Consider the following 22,075-nt stretch of genomic DNA (forward strand, 5'->3'; position numbering starts at 1 on the left):
GTCTGCTGGGGAAGAGAAATAATACTGTCAGTCAGTATGACATGCAGATGAGTGCCGTCGATCTTAGAATCACCGCACACTTCACTCATTTAGCCAGTCACGGGGCCAAAACCAGAGTGTGGAGCCACAGTGTGGCAGTGGAGGCAGCAGCAATGGGAGGCCATACAGCACCCTATGACAAAATGGAACCCACCAGCAGTGTGAGGAGACCTGAAAATGGCACATGGCAGAGTGTGGCGATGGAGACAGCAGCAATGGGAGGCCGTACAGGGACCCATGACACACTCTGGACCTGGCAGCAGCATGAGGAGGCGGTACAGGGGCCCATGACAGATTACGGGCCTTGCAGCAGCATGAGGAGTTGGTACGGGGGCCCATGGCAGATTACGGGCCTGGCAGCAGCAATGGGAGGCCATACAGCACCCTATGACAAAATGGAACCCACCAGCAGTGTGAGGAGACCTGAAAGTGGCACATGGCAGAGTGTGGCGATGGAGACAGCAGCAATGGGAGGCCGTACAGGGACCCATGACACACTCTGGACCTGGCAGCAGCATGAGGAGGCGGTACAGGGGCCCATGACAGATTACGGGCCTGGCAGCAGCATGAGGAGTCGGTACGGGGCCCATGGCAGATTACGGGCCTGGCAGCAGCAATGGGAGGCCATACAGCACCCTATGACAAAATGGAACCCACCAGCAGTGTGAGGAGACCTGAAAGTGGCACATGGCAGAGTGTGGCGATGGAGACAGCAGCAATGGGAGGCCGTACAGGGACCCATGACACACTCTGGACCTGGCAGCAGCATGAGGAGGCGGTACAGGGGCCCATGACAGATTACGGGCCTGGCAGCAGCATGCATGAGGAGTCGGTACGGGGGCCCATGGCAGATTACGGGCCTGGCAGCAGCAATGGGAGGCCATACAGCACCCTATGACAAAATGGAACCCACCAGCAGTGTGAGGAGACACTCTCCACCGCGGCTCGGCACAAGCCATCATTTCTCGGAAAGGTGCTGAGTCCACCACTTGGAAAGGGAGGGACTGCAGCACCAGCAACTTGGACAGGAGGACGTTCAGCTTTTGCACCGTCGGGTGCGTGCTCGCAAACTGTTGTCTCTTGGAAACGGATTCCAAGAAAGACTGCTGACAGAATCCGAGAAGAGGAGTAGCAGGAGAAGGAGCATCTGAACGAGCGGAAGATGCCAACGAGCGACAACTCTCCTCAGCAGAGGTGTTGGAGCCTTGACTGGCTGATAGAGGGCGATTGACGACGTCGGGTGACGGAGCAAGTAACGGAGCGGGTGATGGAGCGGGGGCTGGGGCAGGCAGAACCGCCGTATCTTTATCACGGTTTTCCCAGGCCACCGAATGGCGACGCTGCATATGCTGACGCAATGCTGTAGTCCCAACATGGGCCCCCTGGCCACGCTTGACTTTCTGGCCACATAGTCGACATACGGCTATGTTTACTTCCTCGGGCGGCTTGACGAAAAATTGCCACACCGCCGAGTAGGAAACTTTGCCCCCGCTACTCCTCACTGGCTGACTGCTACTTCCTCCGTGCACACCGGCACCACTACTGGCCGTGGTGGTAGGCTGCAGTGGAGCTGGTGCTCTACTCCGTGGCCGTTTGCCTCCACTGACACTGCTGCGACCCTGCTGCCTCCTGGGCAACCCACCGACTGTTTTGCTCGCTGGCAAGCTGGCACCCTCTTCTCCTGATGATGCGGAAGCAATAGCCTGATGACGACGAGGCTGCCAAGTGCGATCAGCCTCATCATCATCAATTAGGGTCTCCGCCTCACTACTAGCCCCCTCGGCTGCGTGTGGGTCAGGAGACAGACCTGTCTCTAGACCGGCTACCGAGCCACTCTCCTCGCCAGTACTTCTTCGCCTGGCTGCTGAAGAGGCGGATGTCTCCCCCCGTTCCTGACCGCCCTCTGTTAGCTCTTCCTCACTGTACAGTGGGGCTGAGCCCACAGCATGCGATACTTCGCTTGGTGAGGGAACAGCAAAGGACAGGGGCAGGTAGAGGACACGTGATTTCAGTGGGCTTGCTCCCGGGCCATGCCAACTAACGGTTGTGTCTGACGTACACACCGACCATTGGCTGTAGGTGTAAGAGGTGACCTGGGAAGAGGAAGACGACCGAGCCAACCAATCGATGACGGCAGGGTTGTCGGTGGAGACACGACCGCTGGATGACACCGGGAGCACTGGCCTCTGGCTGCGACTAGTGCTGCCTCGACCCCTTCCTCTGCTGCCACGTCTGCTCGCTCCTGAAACATTGCCTCCTCTGCCACTCCTCTGCTTGTTGACTGACATACTCTTTAATTCAACGATTCTGTGTCCCTGAGTAACAATTATGTGTCCCTGAGTAACGATTCTGTGTCCCTGAGTAACAATTCTGTGTCCCTGAGTAACGATTCTGTGTCCCTGAGTAACGATTCTGTGTCCCTGAGTAACGATTCTGTGTCCCTGAGTAACGATTCTGTGGCCCTAAAGTCTCTGTGGCCCTAACTCTGTCCCTAATACACACAGGTCTGTCTCTCTTGAATGACCGGAGGCTAATGGAGAATTCTAAGATGGCCGCGATTTATAGCTCCACCATTACACAGTGCTGGCTGGCTGGCTGCTGATAGGCTAATGCGATCACATGTCATGAATGAATGCATTATGGGTCAGCGCGCCTTGTCTGCGCGCATTCCCAGAGATCCCCGCTCCGTCGCCACACATGTCGCCGCCATTTTTGGAAAAATTTGATTTGTGCATCCGAAGTTGGCTAATCTTCGGATTCGTCACGAATCGAATATTTCCCAATCTTCGAAACGAATTCCACTTCGCCATGTTCGATCCGCTCATCTCTACTTATCAACACCGAGGTTCAAGCTAGGATACCTGAAGGGACCTTAGAAGGGTGTGTGATTACTAAGCTGGTCCTCAACTCTAATCATGGCACCAGGTTGTATGTAAGATCGTATCTGCCAGTGTGTGGTCGACCAGCTGGATTGGAGTGGAGTCTCCATCTGGTGGTGGCCAGAGGTAGTGCGGGCTGTGAAAAGGTATCACGGCTGATCTTATATACGGTTTTAGATATTTAAGTGTAAATCCCCTTTATTATCCCCTCTTTACCACCCTGTCGCGGCCGCACGCGTGCGTCTCGGTTAGCTAGTCGCTGTGGGCGCGGCGTGTGGGGGACACGTGACAGGGTGATCGTTGACAAATCCTTGACATAGGTCCTTTATTAGGTTATCTGACTTTCAGAGAGGAGGATCTTGTATCACTTTTGAGATGCTACGCATACTTTTTGATATCCCACTTTGTGAATATTATCATTATCGACAGATTAGACATATTTTTAATTCACATTTTGTTCTTACGCCTTCATCTCCGATTTCATTTTTTGAACGTATTAGCCGTGACTCTCCTAGGGGCAGGGGTCTTATTTCAGATTTGTATCGCCAATTTTTGGTTACTTTCTTTCCCTCACCCCCTCTTTATAGACAGAAATGGGAGGCTGATAGTGATGTCACTTTTTCTGATGAGGATTGGGATTCCATGGTGGATAATGTGTGTAAGAGCTCTAGATCTTTCTGTCCGTGAGACGGCCCTCAAAGTAATAACCAAAAAGTAAAGTACTGTAATACATACATTGTACATGCGCATGGCCCAATTGCAGCCTTCAGAGCTTTAATTAAGCCACACGAGAGACATATGAATAACACGAATATATGACACATTTAAAGTTCAACCTGTAATACAAAATTTCCATGACAAGATGATTTTGTGAAGTCTGAGGTTCGCAGTGGCAAGCATGTTCTGGGTTCTAGTAAGAAGGTCAATAGCTTTTCAATGGGCAGAGATTTGAGTCCTTCGTCTACATAGAAATTCCTTTCGATGAACTGTCTTGCATCAGATCCAAATTCTTTCTCACCCTCTTGAGCGGTTTTTCTCAGTCCATAAATTGCTACTGCAGGAGAAGGACTGTTACTGAAAACATGTACCTTCATTCGGTAGTCTATGACTATATCGTTGGCATCATTATTGCGAAACCTGAGGAAGTTTCTGTAGTCTTCGCAGACGATGAAACAGTGGAACATCTGCTGAATGTCAGCCATAACTGCAATTGGCTCTTGTCTGAAGCGAAGTAAAACTCCTATGAGATTGTTGTTCAGATTAGGCCCAGTGAGAAGATTGTCATTGAGGGAGACGCCTTCATGATGAGCACTTGAGTCAAAGACCACCCTAATCTGATCAGGCTTGTGAGGATGGTAGACCCCAAAGCATGGTAGGTACCAACATTCTTCTCCTTCCATAAGAGGAGGTGCAGGCTCAGCATGATCTCTCTCAAACAACTTCTGTATAAAGTCCACAAAGTGCTTTTTCATCTCAGGCTTCTGGTTCAAACTGTGTTTTAAAGAAACAAACCGTGATTTTGCATGTAGCCGTTGTTTGGTAGTCTCTTTGGGTCCGAAATGGTAGAGGTGTTACCCAACTGTTGGAATCATCTTGGTAGAGCTCCTGACTCATGGTTTTCAAGAATTCTTTGTCTTCTATGGTAGCTGCCAACTCATTGTCTTTAGTGGTTACCTCGGACACTGTGTTGCCGATGTTGTCATCCCAGAGATTAAGAGATTTCTTATTGTCTTGTATGATGGGCCGTTGTGCACCTTTTTCAAACAGTCTTTCTTTCACCAAATCCCACCGAGCGTTCACAAGTTATAAATCTGCCTTCCTAACTAGAGATGAGCGAATCGAAGTAGCCGAAGTGGAATTCGAGTCGAATATCGGAAAAATTTCGGACGCACGAATCGAAATTTTTCCGAAAATGGCGGCTGACATGTGCGGCGACGGAGCGGGGATGTCTGGGAAGGCGCGCAGACAAGGCGCGCTGACCCATAATGCATTCCTCAACGACATGTGATCGCATCAGCCAATCAGCAGCCAGCCAGCTAGCACTGTGTAATGGTCGAGCTATAAATAGCGGCCATTTTGGAATTCTTCATTTGCCTGCAGTCATTGAACAGAGGCAGACCGCTCTGTATTAGGGACAGGGACAGAGTTAGGGCCACAGAAACGATACTTGGGGACAGAGAAACGATACTTAGGGACAGAGAACTATTACTCAGGGACACAGAATTGTTAATTAGGGCCACAGAATCGTTACTTAGGGACAAAGAAACGCTAGTTAGGGCCACAGAATTCATACTCAGGGACAGACAGAATTGTTACTGAGTGCCAGAGAATTGTTACTTAGGGCCACAGAAACGTTATTAGGGCCACAGAATTGTTACTCAGGGACAGACAGAATTGTTACTGAGTGCCAGAGAATTGTTACTTAGGGCCACAGAATTGTTACTCAGGGACAGACACAGAATTGTTACTGAGGGCCACAGAACTGTTACTTAGGGCCACAGAATTGTTACTCGCACAGACACAGAAATGTTACTCGCACAGACACAGAATTGTTACTGAGGGCCACAGAACTGTTACTTAGGGCCACAGAATTGTTACTCGCACAGACACAGAATTGTTACTCAGGGACACAGAATTGTTACTGAGGGACACAGAACTGTTACTTAGGGCCACATAATTGTTACTCGCACAGACACAGAATTGTTACTCGCACAGACACAGAATTGTTACTGAGGGCCACAGAACTGTTACTTAGGGCCACAGAATTGTTACTCGCACAGACACAGAATTGTTACACAGGGACACAGAATTGTTACTGAGGTCCACAGAACTGTTACTTAGGGCCACAGAATTGTTACTCGCACAGACACAGAATTGATACTCGCACAGACACAGAATTGTTACTGAGGGCCACAGAACTGTTACTTAGGGCCACAGAATTGTTACTCGCACAGACACAGAATTGCTACTCGCACAGACACAGAATTGTTACTGAGGGCCACATAACTGTTACTTAGGGCCACAGAATTGTTACTCGCACAGACACAGAATTGTTACTCAGGGACACAGAATTGTTACTGAGGGCCACAGAACTGTTACTTAGGGCCACAGAATTGTTACTCGCACAGACACAGAATTGTTACTCAGGGACACAGAATTGTTACTGAGGGCCACAGAACTGTTACTTAGGGCCACAGAATTGTTACTCGCACAGACACAGAATTGTTACACAGGGACACAGAATTGTTACTGAGGGCCACAGAACCGTTACTTAGGGCCACAGAATTGTTACTCAGGGACACAGAATTGTTACTGAGGGCCACAGAACTGTTACTTAGGGACACAGAATTGTTACTCGCACAGACACAGAATTGTTACTCGCACAGACACAGAATTGTTACTGAGGGCCACATAACTGTTACTTAGGGCCACAGAATTGTTACTCGCACAGACACAGAATTGTTACACAGGGACACAGAATTGTTACTGAGGGCCACAGAACCGTTACTTAGGGCCACAGAATTGTTACTCAGGGACACAGAATTGTTACTGAGGGCCACAGAACTGTTACTTAGGGCCACAGAATTGTTACTCGCACAGACACAGAATTGTTACTCAGGGACACAGAATTGTTACTGAGGGCCACAGAACTGTTACTTAGGGCCACAGAATTGTTACTCGCACAGACACAGAATTGTTACTCAGGGACACAGAACTGTTACTGGGGGCCACAGAACTGTTACTTAGGGCCACAGAATTGTTACTCGCACAGACACAGAATTGTTACTCAGGGACACAGAATTGTTACTGAGGGCCACAGAACCGTTACTTAGGGCCACAGAAACGTTACTCAGGGACACAGAATTGTTACTGAGGGACACAGAATTGTTACTGAGGGCCACAGAATTTTTACTGAGGGACACAGAATTGTTACTGAGGGACACAGAATTGTTACTCAGGGACAGACACAGAATTGTTACTCAGGGACAGACAGAATTGTTACTGAGGGCCACAGAAATGTTTCTTAGGGCCACAGAAACGTTACTCAGGGACACAGAATCGTTTAATTAAAGAGTATGTCAGACAACATGCAGAGGAGTGGCAGAGGAGGCAATGTTTTAGGAGCGAGCAGACGTGGCAGCAGAGGAAGGGGTCGAGGCAGCACTATTCGCAGCCAGAGGCTAGTGCTCCCGGTGTCATCCAGTACAGTGAGGAAGAGCTAACAGAGGGCGGTCAGGAACGGGGGGAGACATCCGCCTCTTCAGCAGCCAGGCGAAGAAGTAGTGGCGAGGAGAGTGGCCCGGTAGCCGGTCTAGAGACAGGTCTGTCTCCTGACCCACACGCAGCCGAGGGGGCTAGTAGTGAGGCGGAGACCCTAATTGATGATGATGAGGCTGATCGCACTTGGCAGCCTCGTCGTCATCAGGCTATTGCTTCCGCATCATCAGGAGAAGAGGGTGGCAGCTTGGCAGCGAGCAAAACAGTCGGTGGGTTGTCTCCATCGCCACACTCTGCCATGTGCCACTTTCAGGTCTCCTCACACACTGCTGGTGTGTTGAATTTTTTGACATAGGGTGCTGGCAGATTACGGGCCTCCCATAGATGCTGCCAGGCCCCTAATCTGCCATGGGCCCCTATATACCACCTCCTCATGCTGCTGCCAAGTCCAGAGTCTCTCATGGGTCCCTGTACGGCCTCCCATTGCTGCTGTCTCCATCGCCACACTCTGCCATGTGCCACTTTCAGGTCTCCTCACACACTGCTGGTGTGTTGAATTTTTTGACATAGGGTGCTGGCAGATTACGGGCCTCCCATAGCTGCTGCCAGGCCCCTAATCTGCCATGGGCCCCTATATACCGCCTCCTCATGCTGCTGCCAGGTCCAGAGTCTGTCATGGGTCCCTGTACGGCCTCCCATTGCTGCTGTCTCCATCGCCACACTCTGCCATGTGCCACTTTCAGGTCTCCTCACACACTGCTGGTGTGTTGAATTTTTTGACATAGGGTGCTGGCAGATTACGGGCCTCCCATAGCTGCTGCCAGGCCCCTAATCTGCCATGGGCCCCTATTTACCGCCTCCTCATGCTGCTGCCAGGTCCAGAGTCTGTCATGGGTCCCTGTACGGCCTCCCATTGCTGCTGTCTCCATCGCCACACTCTGCCATGTGCCACTTTCAGGTCTCCTCACACACTGCTGGTGTGTTGAATTTTTTGTCATAGGGTGCTGGCAGATTACGGGCCTCCCATAGCTGCTGCCAGGCCCCTAATCTGCCATGGGCCCCTATATACCGCCTCCTCATGCTGCTGCCAAGTCCAGAGTCTCTCATGGGTCCCTCTACGGCCTCCCATTGCTGCTGTCTCCATCGCCACACTCTGCCATGTGCCACTTTCAGGTCTCCTCACACTGCTGGTGTGTTGAATTTTTTGACATAGGGTGCTGGCAGATTACGGGCCTCCCATAGCTGCTGCCAGGCCCCTAATCTGCCATGGGCCCCTATATACCGCCTCCTCATGCTGCTGCCAAGTCCAGAGTCTCTCATTGGTCCCTGTACGGCCTCCCATTGCTGCTGTCTCCATCGCCACACTCTGGCATGTGCCACTTTCAGGTCTCCTCACACTGCTGGTGTGTTCAATTTTTTGACATAGGGTGCTGGCAGATTATGGGCCTCCCATAGCTGCTGCCAGGCCCCTAATCTGCAATGGGCCCCTATATACCGCCTCCTCATGCTGCTGCCAGGTCCAGAGTCTCTCATGCCATGTTCCACTTTCAGGTCTCCTCACACTGCTGGTGTGTTCAATTTTTTGTCATAGGGTGCTGGCAGATTACGGGCCTCCCATAGCTGCTGCCAGGCCCCTAATCTGCCATGGGCCCCTATATACCGCCTCCTCATGCTGCTGCCAGGTCCAGAGTCTGTCATGGGTCCCTGTACGGCCTCCCATTGCTGCTGTCTCCATCGCCACACTCTGCCATGTGCCACTTTCAGGTCTCCTCACACACTGCTGGTGTGTTCAATTTTTTGTCATAGGGTGCTGGCAGATTACGGGCCTCCCATAGCTGCTGCCAGGCCCCTAATCTGCCATGGGCCCCTATACCGCCTCCTCATGCTGCTGCCAGGTCCAGAGTCTCTCATGGGTCCCTGTACGGCCTCCCATTGCTGCTGTCTCCATCGCCACACTCTGCCATGTGCCACTTTCAGGTCTCCTCACACTGCTGGTGTGTTGAATTTTTTGACAAAGGGTGCTGGCAGATTACGGGCCTCCCATAGCTGCTGCCAGGCCCCTAATCTGCCATGGGCCCCTATATACCGCCTCCTCATGCTGCTGCCAAGTCCAGAGTCTCTCATGGGTCCCTCTACGGCCTCCCATTGCTGCTGTCTCCATCGCCACACTCTGCCATGTGCCACTTTCAGGTCTCCTCACACTGCTGGTGTGTTGAATTTTTTGACATAGGGTGCTGGCAGATTACGGGCCTCCCATAGCTGCTGCCAGGCCCCTAATCTGCCATGGGCCCCTATATACCGCCTCCTCATGCTGCTGCCAAGTCCAGAGTCTCTCATGGGTCCCTCTACGGCCTCCCATTGCTGCTGTCTCCATCGCCACACTCTGGCATGTGCCACTTTCAGGTCTCCTCACACTGCTGGTGTGTTGAATTTTTTGACATAGGGTGCTGGCAGATTACGGGCCTCCCATAGCTGCTGCCAGGCCCCTAATCTGCAATGGGCCCCTATATACCGCCTCCTCATGCTGCTGCCAAGTCCAGAGTCTCTCATGGGTCCCTATACGGCCTCCCATTGCTGCTGTCTCCATCGCCACACTCTGCCATGTGCCACTTTCAGGTCTCCTCACACACTGCTGGTGTGTTGAATTTTTTGACATAGGGTGCTGGCAGATTACGGGCCTCCTATAGCTGCTGCCAGGCCCCTATTCTGCCATGGGCTCCTATATACCGCCTCCTCATGCTGCTGCCAGGTCCAGAGTCTCTCATGGGTCCCTGTACGGCCTCCCATTGCTGCTGTCTCCATCGCCACACTCTGCCATGTGCCACTTTCAGGTCTCCTCACACTGCTGGTGTGTAGAATTTTTTGACATAGGGTGCTGGCAGATTTCGGGCCTCCCATAGCTGCTGCCAGGCCCCTAATCTGCCATGGGCCCCTATATACCGCCTCCTCATGCTGCTGCCAAGTCCAGAGTCTCTCATGGGTCCCTATACGGCCTCCCATTGCTGCTGTCTCCATCGCCACACTCTGCCATGTGCCACTTTCAGGTCTCCTCACACACTGCTGGTGTGTTGAATTTTTTGACATAGGGTGCTGGCAGATTACGGGCCTCCCATAGATGCTGCCAGGCCCCTAATCTGCCATGGGCCCCTATATACCGCCTCCTCATGCTGCTGCCAGGTCCAGAGTCTCTCATGGGTCCCTGTACGGCCTCCCATTGCTGCTGTCTCCATCGCCACACTCTGCCATGTGCCACTTTCAGGTCTCCTCACACACTGCTGGTGTGTTGAATTTTTTGACATAGGGTGCTGGCAGATTACGGGCCTCCCATAGCTGCTGTCAGGCCCCTAATCTGCCATGGGCCCCTATATACCGCCTCCTCATGCTGCTGCCAGGTCCAGAGTCTCTCATGCCATGTTCCACTTTCAGGTCTCCTCACACTGCTGGTGTGTTCAATTTTTTGTCATAGGGTGCTGGCAGATTACGGGCCTCCCATAGCTGCTGCCAGGCCCCTAATCTGCCATGGGCCCCTATACCGCCTCTTCATGCTGCTGCCAGGTCCAGAGTCTCTCATGGGTCCCTGTACGGCCTCCCATTGCTGCTGTCTCCATCGCCACACTCTGCCATGTGCCACTTTCAGGTCTCCTCACACTGCTGGTGTGTAGAATTTTTTGACATAGGGTGCTGGCAGATTACGGGCCTCCCATAGCTGCTGCCAGGCCCCTAATCTGCAATGGGCCCCTATATACCGCCTCCTCATGCTGCTGCCAAGTCCAGAGTCTCTCATGGGTCCCTGTACGGCCTCCCATTGCTGCTGTCTCCATCGCCACACTCTGCCATGTGCCACTTTCAGGTCTCCTCACACTGCTGGTGTGTAGAATTTTTTGACATAGGGTGCTGGCAGATTACGGGCCTCCCATAGCTGCTGCCAGGCCCCTAATCTGCCATGGGCCCCTATATACCGCCTCCTCATGCTGCTGCCAAGTCCAGAGTCTCTCATGGGTCCCTATATGGCCTCCCATTGCTGCTGTCTCCATCGCCACACTCTGCCATGTGCCACTTTCAGGTCTCCTCACACACTGCTGGTGTGTTGAATTTTTTGACATAGGGTGCTGGCAGATTACGGTCCTCCCATAGCTGCTGCCAGGCCCCTAATCTGCCATGGGCCCCTATATACCACCTCCTCATGCTGCTGCCAGGTCCAGAGTCTCTCATGGGTCCCTGTACGGCCTCCCATTGCTGCTGTCTCCATCGCCACACTCTGCCATGTGCCACTTTCAGGTCTCCTCACACTGCTGGTGTGTTACATTTTTTGTCATAGGGTGCTGGCAGATTACGGGCCTCCCATAGCTGCTGCCAGGCCCCTAATCTGCCATGGGCCCCTATACCGCCTCCTCATGCTGCTGCCAGGTCCAGAGTCTCTCATGCCATGTGCCACTTTCATTTCTCCTCACACTGCTGGTGTGTTACATTTTTTGTCATAGGGTGCTGGCAGATTACGGGCCTCCCATAGCTGCTGCCAGGCCCCTAATCTGCCATGGGCCCCTGTACCGCCTTCTCATGCTGCAGCCAGGTCCAGAGTCTCTCATGCCATGTGCCACTTTCAGGTCTCCTCACACTGCTGGTGTGTTACATTTTTTGTCATAGGGTGCTGGCAGATTACGGGCCTCCCATAGCTGCTGCCAGGCCCCTAATCTGCCATGGGCCCCTATACCGCCTCCTCATGCTGCTGCCAGGTCCACAGTCTCTCATGGGTCCCTGTACGGCCTCCCATTGCTGCTGTCTCCATCGCCACACTCTGCCATGTGCCACTTTCAGGTCTCCTCACACACTGCTGGTGTGTTGAATTTTTTGACATAGGGTGCTGGCAAATTACGGGCCTCCCATAGCTGCTGCCAGGCCCCTAATCTGCCATGGGCCCCTATACCGCCTCCTCATGCTGCTGCCAGGTCCACAGTCTCTCATGGGTCCCTGTACGGCCTCCCATTGCTGCTGTCTCCATCGCCACACTCTGCCATGTGCCACTTTCAGGTCTCCTCACACTGCTGGTGTGTTACATTTTTTGTCATAGGGTGCTGGCAGATTACGGGCCTCCCATAGCTGCTGCCAGGCCCCTAATCTGCCATGGGCCCCTATACCGCCTCCTCATGCTGCTGCCAGGTCCAGAGTCTCTGATGCCATGTGCCACTTTCAGGTCTCCTCACACTGCTGGTGTGTTACATTTTTTGTCATAGGGTGCTGGCAGATTACGGGCCTCCCATAGCTGCTGCCAGGCCCCTAATCTGCCATGGGCCCCTGTACCGCCTCCTCATGCTGCTGCCAGGTCCAGAGTCTCTCATGCCATGTGCCACTTTCAGGTCTCCTCACACTGCTGGTGTGTTACATTTTTTGTCATAGGGTGCTGGCAGATTACGGGCCTCCCATAGCTGCTGCCAGGCCCCTAATCTGCCATGGGCCCCTATACCGCCTCCTCATGCTGCTGCCAGGTCCACAGTCTCTCATGGGTCCCTGTACGGCCTCCCATTGCTGCTGTCTCCATCGCCACACTCTGCCATGTGCCACTTTCAGGTCTCCTCACACTGCTGGTGTGTTACATTTTTTGTCATAGGGTGCTGGCCGATTACGGGCCTCACATAGCTGCTGCCAGGCCCCTAATCTGCCATGGGCCCCTATACCGCCTCCTCATGCTGCTGCCAAGTCCAGAGTGTGTCATGGGTCCCTGTACGGCCTCCCATTGCTGCTGTCTCTATCGCCACACTCTGCCATGTGCCACATTCAGGTCTCTTCACACTGCTTGTGTTTTCAATTTTTTGACATAGGGTGCTGGCAGATTACGGGCCTCCCATAGCTGCTGCCAGGCCCCTAATCTGCCATGGGCCCCTATATACCGCCTCCTCATGCTGCTGCCAGGTCCAGATTCTCTCATGCCATGTTCCACTTTCAGGTCTCCTCACACTGCTGGTGTGTTCAATTTTTTGTCATAGGGTGCTGGCAGATTACGGGCCTCCCATAGCTGCTGCCAGGCCCCTAATCTGCCATGGGCCCCTATACCGCCTCCTCATGCTGCTGCCAGGTCCACAGTCTCTCATGCCATGTGCCACTTTCAGGTCTCCTCACACTGCTGGTGTGTTGAATTTTTTGACATAGGGTGCTGGCAGATTACGGGCCTCCCATAGCTGCTGCCAGGCCCCTAATCTGCCATGGGCCCCTATACCGCCTCCTCAGGCTGCTGCCAGGTCCACAGTCTCTCATGGGTCCCTGTACGGCCTCCCATTGCTGCTGTCTCCATCGCCACACTCTGCCATGTGCCACATTCAGGTCTCTTCACACTGCTTGTGTTTTCAATTTTTTGACATAGGGTGCTGGCAGATTACGGGCCTCCCATAGCTGCTGCCAGGCCCCTAATCTGCCATGGGCCCCTATATACCGCCTCCTCATGCTGCTGCCATGTCCAGATTCTCTCATGCCATGTTCCACTTTCAGGTCTCCTCACACTGCTGGTGTGTTCAATTTTTTGTCATAGGGTGCTGGCAGATTACGGGCCTCCCATAGCTGCTGCCAGGCCCCTAATCTGCCATGGGCCCCTATACCGCCTCCTCATGCTGCTGCCAGGTCCACAGTCTCTCATGCCATGTGCCACTTTCAGGTCTCCTCACACTGCTGGTGTGTTCAATTTTTTGACATAGGGTGCTGGCAGATTACGGGCCTCCCATAGCTGCTGCCAGGCCCCTAATCTGCCATGGGCCCCTATACCGCCTCCTCATGCTGCTGCCAAGTCCAGAGTGTGTCATGGGTCCCTCTACGGCCTCCCATTGCTGCTGTCTCCATAGCCTCACTCTGCCATGTGCCACTTCAGGTCTCCTCACACTGCTGGTGTGTTCAATTTTTTGACATAGGGTGCTGGCAGATTACGGGCCTCCCATTGCTGCTGCCAGGCACGTAATCTGCCATGGGCCCCCGTACCGACTCCTCATGCTGTGACATTGCAACAAGGTGGAATTCAACCCTACATATGTTAGACCGCCTTTACGAACAGCGAAAGGCCATCACAGATTTCCTGATGTTAAAAGCGGATAAAGGTACTCCCTGTGTAACTTAGATGTCAGCCATTGGCAGCTCATGCGTGACACCTGCGCTTGCTCAGGCCCTTTGAGGAGGCCACACTATTCGTGAGTCGGCAGGACTATGGGATGAATGACGTCATTCCTCTGTTGCACGTCCTGGAACAAATGCTGTTAACAATGGCTGGTTAGGGTGCGGTAGACGTGGCGCACAGATCTCAACGCCACATGACCCCTGTGGGGGCAGGACAGGAAGAAGAGGAGTTGGTAGAGGAGGACATTGGTGCTCAGGAATTATTGAGTGAAATGGGTGGTTTTTCCACTCAGCGGACAGGAGTGGAGGAGCAGGAGCATCTGGTAGAGGAGGAGGAGGAGGAGACAGAGGACCCAGACGCACCGTGGCAGTATGCTGTGGAGATGGAGGCAGGGAGTCCCTCGCATTCCTTGGCACAAATGGCCCATAGCATGCTCGCTTGCTTGCGTAGCGACAGCCGAATAATAACCATCAGACAGAGGGATGACTTTTGGCTGTCCACCTTGTTGGACCCTCGCTACCGTTCAAAAATGGTGGCCTTTTTCACACCTGCTGAGAGGGAGGCCAAAATAACGTACTATAAAAACCACCTATGTAGTCAGCTGGTCTCTGCCTTTCTGCGCCAACGTCCATCCTCAGACACTGTGGGCCCTGTGCGCTCGCGTTCCGCTGCCATGGCAGCAGGGGAGGGGTGGGGTGGTAGGAGCAGTGGCAACTCCACCAGCAGCGGCTGCCTCAGTCTGCAGTCGATGATGAGTAGCTTTCTTCACCAGCGCAGTGAGGAAACTACTAACCAGCCACAGCAGCATCAGGTGGACCTGGAGCAGGACCTCAAAAACAGGCTTAGGCCTACTTGGACAGCACCCTGCCAACCGAGGTAGACAATCCCCTTGACTACTGGGCAACGAAACTTGACCTTTGGCCCCAACTAGCTGAATTTGCCCTTGAAAGGCTGTCATGCCCGGCCAGTAGCGTGGCATCGGAGCACGTGTTTAGTGCGGCAGGAGGTATTGTAACTCCGCGGAGGACACGACTGTCCACCCAAAGTGTGGAGAGACTCACGTTTGTGAAAATGAATCAGGCGTGGATTAGTCTGGATTTCAAACCACCAGTTCCTGACACAACTGACTAAATCCGCCATGAATCATGCCCCAAACATGTGCCACTTTCAGGTCTCCTCACACTGCTGGTGTGTTCCATTTTTTGTCATAGGGTGCTGGCAGATTACGGGCCTCCCATTGCTGCTGCCAGGCCTGTAATCTGCCATGGGCCCCTGTACCGCCTCCTCATGCTGCTGCCAGGTCCACAGTGTCTCATGGGTCCCTGTACGGCCTCCCATTGCTGCTGTCTCCATCGCCACACTCTGCCATGTGCCACTTTCAGGTCTCCTCACACACTGCTGGTGTGTTCAATTTTTTGTCATAGGGTGCTGGCAGATTACGGGCCTCCTATAGCTGCTGCCAGGCCCCTAATCTGCCATGGGCCCCTATACCGCCTCCTCATGCTGCTGCCAGGTCCAGAGTCTCTCATGGGTCCCTGTACAGCCTCCCATTGCTGCTGTGTCCATCGCCACACTCTGCCATGTGCCATTTTCAGGTCTCCTCACACACTGCTGGTGTGTTACATTTTTTGTCATAGGATGCTGGCAGATTACGGGCCTCCTATAGCTGCTGCCAGGCCCCTAATCTGCCATGGGCCCCTATACCGCCTCCTCATGCTGCTGCCAGGTCCACAGTCTCTCATGGGTCCCTGTACGGCCTCCCATTGCTGCTGTCTCCATCGCCACACTCTGCCATGTGCCACTTTCAGGTCTCCTCACACACTGCTGGTGTGTTCCATTTTTTGTCATAGGGTGCTGGCAGATTACGGGCCTCCCATTGCTGCTGCCAGGCCTGTAATCTGCCATGGGCCCCCGTACCGCCTGGTCACGCTGCTGCTGGGTCCACAGTGTGACATGGGTCCCTGTACCGCCTCCCATTGCTCCCACTCTGCCATGTGCCACTTTCAGGTCTCCTCACACTCCTGCTGGTTTCCATTTTGTCATAGGTTGCTGGCAGATTACAGGCCTCCCATAGGTGCTGCCAGGCCCCAAAACTCCCATGGGCCCCCGTACCGCCTCGTCACGCTGCTGCTGGGTCCACAGTGTGACATGGGTCCTTGTACCGCCTCCCATTGCTCCCACTCTGCCATGTGCCACTTTGAGGTCTCCTCACACTCCTGCTGGTTTCCATTTTGTCATAGGTTGCTGTATGGCCTCCCATTGCTGCTGCCTCCACCGCCACACTGTGGCTCCAAACACTGGTTTTGGCCCCATGACTGGCCAAATGAGTGAAGTGTGCGGTGATTCTAAGATCGACGGCACTCATCTGCATGTCATACTGAGTGACAGTATTATTTCTCTTCCCCAGCAGACTCCAAGGGCATTTAAATTAAAGGTACAGTGTTCTGCACTAATATTAAGTCTCTCTGAAGCCTAGAAACACCCTTTTTTAAGTTAAATTCACAGCGAATTTATTCGACTCGAATCGAATATTGTCCACGAATTCGCCGAATCAGTCGAATCAAATTTTTCATTTCTTCGCTCATCTCTAATCATGACGTCTAAGAGTTTTTTCAATATTTTATTTGTTTTCAATATTTTTTTATTTGTTTTCAGCACACCAAAATACATGGAAATTAGATGAAAATAGTCAAACAGCTTTTTAGTCGCAGACCTGTGTTATAAGTAAGACACACAACAAGTAAAGCCCAACTTCAGCTAACGCTTCTACAGCAGTTACAGCAACAGGTTCTCTATAAGGTCCAACCCCCATATGAATGACAACTGACAGTTGTGAGCACCCCCAACAGTGTTATAGGATTTGCCCCAACCCCTCCAACTGCCATTTTTCCCTAAACACTTAGTCTTCTACAGGAAGTACAAAAAAAAAAACAATCTACTGGGAGGGACAACAAAAAATTAAAACAATAGGAGACTCAGAAAAACAAAACCTGCTCTGCTAATGACAGATTTCATTATTAATGTCATTACTGATTTTGCCCATAGTTACACTTTGGTGCCAACGTTGTAATATTTCCAGGGAGAAGAAGTTCTCTTTAGAAACTTCACACCAAAAAGAGATGTGTGCACTCAGAGTGATTATTGTGAACCCCAATCAGAGGAATGTCAGTCCCCCAGAAGAAGTGGAGTAGGAGAGGAGTAATAGCTGGAAAGAGAAAACATGTAACAAGGATTTCTGATCTTCACCTGATGGAATCCCATTTGGAAGAACCACATGGAACACAAGTGGCCAGCTGGGCTTACGTTTTACTGCTGAATACATCCCCTAAATCAGCAGTAACTCAGTATTGGAAGGCCTGCATCAGCTTGGGATGTTGTTTTCTCACTGAACAGAGACTTCTTTCTAGCTGGTGTCACAGCCGCAGACCTGCCTGAAAGGTTGTCACCCATGAGATGATCTCCTACAACCTCACAAACGCCCCCTTTCCTCTCTCTGATCACAATCTCATCACCTTCACAGTCTCCTCATCATCAAACACTTATCTCTCCAATCAGCAATCACCTGCAGAAACCATCACAACTTGAACCCTTCTCCTTTCCACTCTGCAACTGACCAACTCTATGACAGAATCTCTCCCCTGTCCTGCCCTGACCTGGCCACTGCTGTCTACAACAGTTCACTTTCATCCACATTAGACTCACTTGCTCCTCTAACCACACGAAGCATCAGGCCCCGACCATTACAACCTTGGCAGACTGACAACACCAGAGATCTTAAACGACATAGTCGTGTGCTGGAGCGAATGTGGCATAAAACCAAATCTCACCAAGCATTCACCCGATATAAATCTGCTTTCTTCACATACAATTCCTCCCTCCATGCTGCCAGACAAGCCTACTTTGTCACTCTCATCAATAGCTTGTCATCCAGTCCTCGTCGTCTCTTCTCTACTTTTAACTCTCTACTTTCTCCACCTCCACGCAGTACCTCACTCACTGCTCACGAGATTGCAAATCACTTCAAAAACAAGATTGATGCAATTCATAGGGGCATCTCCACTGCACAGACATCCATCCCACTTAGCATACGTTATACTAAACCTCCCTCAACACTTTCCTCTTTTGACCTTGCTACTACCGAAGAGGTCACTAAGGTTCTCTCAGAAGCCCGTCTCACTACCTGCCCCCTGGACCCTATCCCCTCTCGACTCCTCCGGTCACCCCCCTCTTCCCTCATCTGCTCCCTCACCCACATCTTCAATCTCTCCCTCTCTACCGGCGTATTCCCCTCCCCTCTAAAGCATGCGCACATCACTCCCATACTTAAAAAATCCTCCCTGGACCCCACCAACCTGAACAACTTAAGACCCACCTCCCTGCTCTTGTTTACTTTTAAACTCTTAGAACGCTTAGTCTACAATTGCCTGAGCTCCTCCCACCTCACCGACAACAACCTTCTTGACCCTTTACAGTCTGCCTTTCGCTCACTCCACTCCACTGACACTGCCCTACTAAACCTCACTAATGATCGACTAACTGTTAAAACCAATGGCCACTACTCCGTACTCATCCCAACCAATGGCCACTGCTCCGTACTCATCCCAACCAATGGCCACTACTCCGTATTCATCCCAACCAATGGCCACTACTCCGTAGTCATCCCAACCAATGGCCACTACTCTGTACTCATCCCAACCAATGGCCACTACTCTGTACTCATCCCAACCAATGGCCACTATTCCGTACTCATTCCAACCCATGGCCACTACTCCGTACTCATCCCAACCAATGATCACTACTCCGTACTCATCCCAACCAATGGCCACTACTCCGTACTCATTGCAACCCATGGCCACTACTCCGTACTCATCCCAACCAATGATCACTACTCCGTACTCATCCCAGCCAATGATCACTACTCCGTACTCATCCCAGCCAATGATCACTACTCCGTACTCATCCCAGCCAATGATCACTACTCCGTACTCATCCCAGCCAATGATCACTACACTGTACTCATTCCAACCTATGGTCACTACTCCATACTCATCCCAACCAATGGCCACTACTCTGTACTCATCCCAACCAATGACCACTACTCCACACTCATTCCAACCAATGGCCACTACTCCGTACTCATCCCAACCAATGGCCACTGCTCCATACTCTTACTACTTGACCTCTCTGCAGCTTTTGATATGGTTGACAAACCCCTTCTCCTCAAAAAACTCCACTCAGTTGGCCTCCAAAACTCTGAACAAGCTCTGCAATAGGTAGGAGAACCAGGAGAGAGCAGAGTTAACTATAACTCTGCCTCCTCCTCTTCACTCCCTCTTTCCATAGGGGTACCTCAAGGTTCCGTTCTTGGACCCCTACTCTTCTACATCTACACCTCCTTCCCCTACTGCCATGGTTTTAAGTACCATCTCTATGCTGATGACACACAAATCTATATTTCTACTACTCACCTCGCCCCTTCAGTCTCCTCTCTCATTACTAACCTACTAAGCGACATATCGGAATGGATGTCACTCCACTTCCTCCAACTCAATCTTAACAAATCTGAGCTCTTAGTATTCCCCCCAGCCTGTGCCCCCTCCCTGACTTCTCCATTAAGACCAATAACACAACCATCAGTCCCTCCCCCGATCAAAAAATGTCAAAAGATAAAATATTCAAATCCCTTCTAGTTGTGTGCTTGATGGACATAAGCACTAAACTCAGTTCATCCGATCATTACATTCCAGTTTGTTTCTTTTAAAGTAACATTTTAACTTTTCCCTTCTTCTCTAGCTTGTGGGATGACATTGGGGATGTGAAACAAACCTGTGACACCTGAAACTTCTTTAATATTCCTTTTCTTCCAGAATTTAATCAATGCAGAAATTTATGAAACCTCCGGTGATAGATTAGACCGGCATTAACTATAAAACTTTGTCACATTGAGAGCATTAAAATGGCTTCTCTCCAGTGTGCCTCCTCTGGTGTTTCATAAGATCTAACTTATATGTAAAAGCTTTGCCACATTCAGAACACTGATATGGCTTCTCTCCAGTGTGCCTCCTCTGGTGTTTCATAAGATCTGACTTATATGTAAAAGCTTTATCACATTCAGAACACTGATATAGCTTCTCTCCAGTGTGAACCCTCTGGTGTCTGATAAGATTTGACTTCGGAGTAAAAGCTTTATCACATTCAGAACACTGATATGGCTTCTCTCCAGTGTGTATCTTCTGGTGTCTGATAAGATTTGACTTCACAGTAAAAGCTTTATCACATTCAGAACACTGATATGGCTTCTCTCCAGTGTGAATCCTCTGGTGTTTGATAAGATGTGACTTCAATGTAAAAGCTTTATCACATTCAGAACACTGATATGGCTTCTCTCCAGTGTGAATCCTCTGGTGTGGGATAATATGTGATTTATCTGTAAAAGCTTTATCACATTCAGAACACTGATATAGCTTCTCTCCAGTGTGAATCCTCTGGTGTGTGATAAGACTTGACTTCACAGTAAAAGCTTTATCACATTCAGAACACTGATATGACTTCTCTCCAGTGTGAATCCTCTGGTGTCTGATAAGATGTGACTTCAATGAAAAAGCTTTATCACATTCAGAACACTGATATGACTTCTCTCCAGTGTGAATCCTCTTATGTCTGAAAAAATTTGACTTCTTTATAAAAGCTTTATCACATTCAGGACACTGATATGGCTTTTCTCCAGTGTGAATCTTCTGGTGTCTGGTAAGATGTGACTTCTGTGTAAAAGCTTTATCACAATCAGAACACTGATATGGCTTCTCTCCAGTATGAATCCTTTGGTGTCTGATAAGATCTGACTTCCGTGTAAAAGCTTTATCACATTCAGAACACCGATATGACTTCTCTCCCTTGTGAACCTTCTGGTGTGTAATATATTTTCTCTCCATTGTAAAATCTCCAAATAAGAAGTAGTTTGAAATGACTCCTCTTATGTATACTTAGTTGGACTTTATTGTAAAGCCATTGTCACTTCCAGAACACTGAAATTACTTTTATCCTGCTGGATCAATGTGGAAGAGGATCCAAACCATGACTTTTAGAACACAGATATGACTTGTATCCCGTGTGAATCCTCCAGTGAGCTGCAATAAAGACTTTCAGTCAATTAAGACATCCATATGTCTTGTTTTCCATGTGACTCAGCTGTATTTATGAAGATCAACATGACCGAAAACTTGGTTCATCAATCCACCTGTACAAAAAAAAAATAATAATTTTATATAAAGCTAATGGCCACTATTCAGTGCTCCTACTCCTTGACCTCTCTGCGGCCTTCGACACAGTTGACCACCCCCTCCTCCTCAAAATACTACACTCCCTCGACCTCAGAGATTCTGCTCTCTCCTGGCTCTTATCCTACCTGTCACAACGCTCTTTCAGCGTTACCTATAATGCTACCACCTCCCCCTCACTCCCCCTCTCTGTTGGGGTCCCTCAAGGCTCTGTCCTTGGGCCCCTTCTCTTCTCCATCTACACCTCCTCCCTTGGCCAACTCATACACTCTCACGGCTTCAACTACCACCTCTATGCCGACGACACACAAATCTATCTCTCAACCCCCCACCTCACCCCCTCGGTCTCTGTCCGAATCACACACCTACTGAGCGACATATCAGATTGGATGTCGCTCCACTTCCTTAAACTGAATCTCTCCAAAACCGAGTTTCTTGTCTTCCCCCCAGCCCGAACCCCACCCCCCATTGACTTCTCCATCACATCCAACAACGCCAATATCAAACCCGCCCTGCAGGGCAGAGTACTTGGTGTCATTCTGGACTCCAACCTATCCTTCCAGCCCCAA

General features: G+C 51.0%; 1 pseudogene; it reads right to left on the minus strand.

The window, feature by feature from the left end:
* The window catches only part of LOC149470593 (uncharacterized), a 48,359-nt pseudogene extending 26,874 nt beyond the window's left edge, over positions 1–21,485 (minus strand).
* Between the last annotated feature and the right edge of the window lie 590 nt (positions 21,486–22,075).

The sequence above is a fragment of the Staurois parvus genome, unplaced genomic scaffold (genome assembly GCF_062004578.1).
Source record: "Staurois parvus isolate SC_StPar_1 unplaced genomic scaffold, SC_StPar_1.0 ptg000037l, whole genome shotgun sequence".
Classification (NCBI taxonomy): domain Eukaryota; kingdom Metazoa; phylum Chordata; class Amphibia; order Anura; family Ranidae; genus Staurois; species Staurois parvus.